Raw genomic sequence first — 6056 nt, forward strand, 5'->3', positions numbered from 1 at the left:
TATTCAACACCATGTTCTTAGTTCAGACATCATATATGCAAATGCCCTCTGCTTAGCATATAAATCACATATGTGAATTAAATCATGCGATCCTGGTTACTTAGATAACATGTATGTGAATTATGTCATGCGATCCTGTTTAGTTAGTCATCATATCTTTGATATGTTATGCTATGCTATCCAGTTTAGATAGACATCATATATGTGAAATTATGTCATGCTATCCATTTTAGTTAAACAATATACATGTCAATTATTTAATGCCCTCTTTTTTCCACACTATCTATTGCATCTGTCTCTCATACAATGTATGTACATTCAATTATGTTTCATGTTTATCAGCCATTTGAATTAGAGCGGGTGATGGCAGTATCTAGCGGAGTAAAAACACGGTCTTCAAATAAAACAGTGCTACCTCTTGGTGGAGATAGCACCCTGCTTGTACATGCACGAGAACCAGCCCTACCACACATAACCCAGACTCTCGCAGATTTTACCCCTACTGCGATGGACGGAGAACCAGCTTCACCCAATCTAACCCCAACCCCAGCAGATAGTAACCCAGTTCCTGTTAACACAACACCATCTCCACCACAGAGCTCCCAAACAAGAGTAGTTAGTAAGGCAGCTCCAGTGCCCAAAGCGCCAGTACTACCACGGCGAACCCCAACTCCACCAGTTAGTACACCTATTCCTGTGGAGGAAGCACAACCAGCCATTCATAGTTTAGCACCTATCGCATTTGATGTTGTTAAATCCTTTGTGCGTATCTTCCCATCATGGAAATATTATACTGAAGATGAAGGAAAATGCCAGTTGCAGGTGTTTGTCCAGGAGTTATGTGTAAGTAATGTTATTCATGGCAATTACTTTGCTTTGTCCCATACATTCTACCTCCATGATGGTTATAATATAGCAAATTTTCCCATTTTTCTCTATAGAGAAGGACCGATTTGGAAACTCAGGATGAGGTAACCTGTGCTAATACCTCTGCTATCTTCAAGAATGCTTGGTGGCAGTATCAGAATTACCTGAAGAAAACGTACTTCACTGGCAAAGAAACTCATCAAATCCCCTTATGTTCTCCTGAGACACATTTACTGGACGATGACTGGGAACGCCTTGTTCTTTACTGGTCCCGAACCAAGAATGTAGTAAGGTCTATGAGCTCATTTTATTGTAAGTACTATATGCTTGCGTCTTAGTGTACTCTGTTCATGTAGAACAAGTGCTTAAACCTGAAGAACAATTGTTCTCATTTAAGATTCCATTGCTATCGTGCATACTGCTTTGCTCTTGTTTCACTGTATTTACTCATACAAACTTATTTTTAAATTGAACTATCCAATGGAAACTCCAATGGCACAACAGGTATGTTTACGCATGTTTCTGGAAACTCCAATGGCACAACAGGTATGTTTACGCATGTTTCTTTAACAGGTTTGCTTTTATAAATAGCTCTGTTGATTTAAATTTCAATTGTGTATATAGTTGACTACTCATATCATGCACATTACTAGCATCATAACAGGGCCAATAGTGTTGTTGTACATGTAGACCCGTGGTACCCATCTGAAATCTTGTTGTGTTGTTTAGTTTCCCACGCTTTGTATTCTTTTAGTGTTGCTTTCTCTTGAACTGATATGATTTGAACCATGTCTCTATTTTGATTTGGCAAGACAATGCAGTGACCATAGGACATAAATATATGTTTGTTTGATGCTTTTATAATGTACTACTTGGCAATAGAAGACTTAGTAGTTTAATCTTGTCCACCTTACTAATGAACTGGTTCACCGAAATGAGTTTCATATACTAGTACATGCTAAACCTGTTATGTGTCTGCTTGTTTCTTCTTTTAGAATGCTGACAGAATATTGGGGAAGAGTGCCTTGTTAAGCAATGATAAAGGAAGTAATGCAGATAAGGTTCAGGATTGTGAGACATCCTTGTTGGTCTCCAACAAAGCTGATAAAACAGCTAAGGGAAACTATCTTGAAGACAGTGAGGCAGCCCCAAAGTCCTGTCTTGGTTTACTGTTCGAGTTACTGGCCACTACCACTTGCACAAGCTATTCAAACTCACTCCAACAAAGCTGATAAAACAGCTAAGGAAAACTTATTTGAAGACAGTGAGGCAGCCCCAAAGTCCTGTCTTGGTTTACTGTTCGAGTTACTGGCCACTACCACTTGCACAAGCTATTCAAACTCACTGTCTGAATCAGTTCGGTTTCTTGAGTCTAAACTACAAGCTGAAAGACATCGATCAGCTGTGCTGCGACAAGAAGCGGAAGGACCGCGGAAGTCCCTGGAGCATTTAGATGCATACTTTCTGGTGCAACAGCAAGCGTTGGAGGATTTTAGCACCAAACAGGACAAAGCTAATAAGCTTGCTAAGCTTATTGCCAGCATGGTGGATACCCAGGATAACGTTTCTTGAGCTCTTCTGAAGTTGTTTCAGTTATGGACTTGTTTTGCTACTGCGTTTATTTGCACTGGTGGCTAATTTTGATGGCCAGTGTATGTAATATGCTTCTTTATTCCCTATATTTGCAATGGTGGCGAACTTTGATGCCCAGTGGATGTAATATGTGTAATAGCTGTAATAGGCTACCGTTAGTTGCTTGCTTATTTATTTCCTTACTGTCTTGTTTAGTTGTTTGCTTGTAGTCACTGCAGTTCTTTTTTTGCGTTTTTTAGTGGCCACAATAACCTAGTTTTGGTAACTAGGCCACAATAATCATGGCAACACATGGACTGTTGTAACCATGGGCCTACTGCGGGCCGTAGGATCCGTGGGCATTCTACGGGCCGTAGGATCCATGGACTTTCTACGGGCCGTATTATCCATGGGCCTTCTACGGGCCGTAGGATCCATTGGTCTTCTACGGGCCGTAGGATCCATGGACTTTCTACAGGTCATAGGATCCATGGACTTTCTACGGGTCGTATGATCCATGGGCCTTCTACGGGCCGTAGAATCCATTGGTCTTCTATGGGCCGCAGGATCCATGGGCCTTCAAGGGGCGTATAATCATTTCACTAGACATGGTGTAACACCCCAAGAATCATGCTACAGTAAAGGTCATCATGATTACTATGCAAATTTCAATTTGTCCAAAATCGAAGTCAAATTCATATTTAAATTTCAAGTGAAATTATTAATTCTTCGATTGGAAAAACAAAAATGTTCGAATAATTCTATAAATTCCCCTGATCATCTTCATGTTGAAACCAACTTCATTTGGCTCACAAATAAATTCCTAGGAAAATAATAACTGGTCCAGCAGCAAATAGAATAGCCTTTTCAAAATAAACAAATATTTTAAACAATTTCTTTTGACCTCAAACTTCGTGGGCCTCTCCAAATTTATGACTAATAATTATGTGCCAAATTTCTTTGTCAGGAAAATTCAATTGTGTTTTGCTTTAAATATAAAACAGTGAGCAAATTATAAAAACAGAAAAAAAATTAGTAAAAGGGCCTAACTAACTAATGTGCATCTGGCCCCTGGAGGCCACATAGCACCAGCGGCCCACCTCAACTCCTCTCCCTCCTCACGCTAGAGGATACAGGGGGAGGGCGTGGCGGCCATCCCGCGACTATGGTCGCCCCTCCAGCCACACGCCGGCCATCCGGCGGTGCCTCGCGAAGATAAGGACCCCAAGCGCCCCCCTGGCAAACCCTAACCCACTTGCCCCTCTCCCCCTCGGTTCCTCCACTTCCCCACAGCCCGCAACCAAGCTGCCGTGGCCATGGTCGTCGTCGTCGTCGCGGCCACTGACTTCCCCGGCGCTTGAAAACATGTCCGGAGCTGCGCCATGGACGTCTCCTTCGACTAGTGTTACCGGTTCGAGCGGGGAAGCACTACAGCGCCGGGATCGACGTGTCTTCCTCGCCTACGACCGCCACTGCCCCGCGCCCGATCTACCTCACCGGAGCTCCTCCACCACGCCGGCCGCGCCCTCCGCTCCCCCCGTGAGCTCCTCTCCCCATTCCCCCTATTTGCCCCTCGATTTGCTCGCCGTAGGTCGCCGTTCCACCGTCGTGGCCGCTTGCTCCCGTTGAGGCCGCCATGGCCTGAGCTCCGCGCTCGCCCGCATGCATATGACTGCCCGTGTCCAGTACCGCGCGCCCCGCGCGCCCCGCGCCTGCCCTCGTGTGCCCAGCCGCGCCCCTGCCCGTCCGCCCGTTGCCGCTCACGCGCGCCCGTGTTGACTGCTGCTCGTGCTGCTCTGTTGCTGCTCCTTTTGCTGCTCCCGCTCGCTGCTCTTGATGCATTCTGCTGCTGCCGCTACTTGGCCGCAGCTGCGTCTGCTCCCTGCTCCTTGTAACGCTGCTGCTTGCTATTGCTAAATGCCTACTGCTGTTGCTGCTATATGTACTGCTCATGCCGCTACTGTTGCTGGTTGCCATGGCCGTGAGTGTGTGTTCGTGTGTGTGCACGGCTGTGCCACGGCCGGCCCTTATTTAATTAGTCTAGGCTTAGTTAGAAGTACTACTAGTTTAGTGCTAAGTTAATCTAGTAGTAGATGACATGTAGACCCCATTAAATAAGTTAGATTTATTTATTTGTTTAGGTAAATATTCTATGACATGTGGGCCACAGCTGCCCTTTTGACTAGTCAAATTGACTTGGTCAATTCGGATTAAACTAAATATAAAATTTTCAAAATATTTTTAAAACTTAGAAAATTCATAGAAAATAATCCGTAACTCGGATGAAAAAGTTTTCTACATGGAAGTTGCTCAGAAAAACGAGACGAACCCGAATACGCTACCACATACCTGCCAGATGCCTCTAACTATCTGAACATGGAACATCCCCCCTTCGGTCATCTGTCTGACACAGGTCCGGAACCGAGAAAACATTCCCGGTTGAATCTCCCCTTCGCCTTTATCGTATAGCCCTGCGTTAGAGCCCCCTAGCTTTGCTTGTTGTCATGTCATGCATTTGTATGCTTGTATTTACTGCTTCTTCCCCCCTCTTCTTTCCGGCAGACTTCGAGACTGACGCCGGTGCTGCCCCTGTGATCGAGTACATCACCGATGACTCTTCTTCCTTTGCAGCAGAGCTTCCAGGCAAGCCGCCCCTTTGATCATCCCGATATCACCCATTACATTCTCTCATGCTTGCATTAGATTTGGTACTGTTATTGTTTGCTCCTATTCTGATGCATAGCCTGCTTTTGTAACTTGCTCATTGTTACCTACCTGCTTATCCTAAACTGCTTAGTATAGGTTGGTTAGTGATCCATCAGTGACCCCCACCTTGTCCTTGTTGCCCCTGCTACATCATTGAAGACCCGATCAACGGGATCGAAGACCAGGCCCCGGCACCGCACATCACTTTCCCCTTAGTTGCTCGACACTACTGGGTTACTATCGAGTGCCGAGGGTGAGACCTCTATAGCACTTCTGATGTTAACTCTGTAGTGTAGCTATTCGGTCGTGGTCATCGAGGGTGATTCCGCCTTAACCACTTCCGATACGACTCTGTCGTGCAACCCCTCAAGTGTGAACTTCGAGGGTGGTTCCTCTTACGTTCACCTTGATGATTACATCGAGTTTAATCCGTCAAGGGTGATTCCTCAGGTTTTCCCCTTGGTGTTAGACACACGGTTACTATGGTTACTATGACTTTACACTGAATCATGTTACTAAAGACGGGTCGGCCCTGTGGGGTACCCGCACGAGCTTAATTGCGAGTGATGTGGAGTCGGGTTGACCTGGAGGGTGCCCGCGAGATAATTATGAGGCGTGGCCGGGCATCCCTAGCCCTTGCCGCAAGTCCTCGGGACGGGGCAACGGGGTCACATCTTTCGTGAGTCTCTGCTTGTTACCGCGTGCTCCTAATCCACTACGATTTGGATATTTGATCCGAGGGGCCTCTGGCCTGATAGCACTAACCATCACGTGGGCATTATATGGGTGTTCTGCGTCGTATGCATCAGCCGAAGCTTATTAGACGTCAGCGACTGAGCGGCGCGCGCCGGGTTGGACTGGTAAGCTCCTGCCTTTTTTTAAGGAGGTAGCTAGGTCTGCTCACCGGCCGC

This window comes from Triticum aestivum, chromosome 5D (genome assembly GCF_018294505.1).
Source record: "Triticum aestivum cultivar Chinese Spring chromosome 5D, IWGSC CS RefSeq v2.1, whole genome shotgun sequence".
NCBI classification, from domain to species: domain Eukaryota; kingdom Viridiplantae; phylum Streptophyta; class Magnoliopsida; order Poales; family Poaceae; genus Triticum; species Triticum aestivum.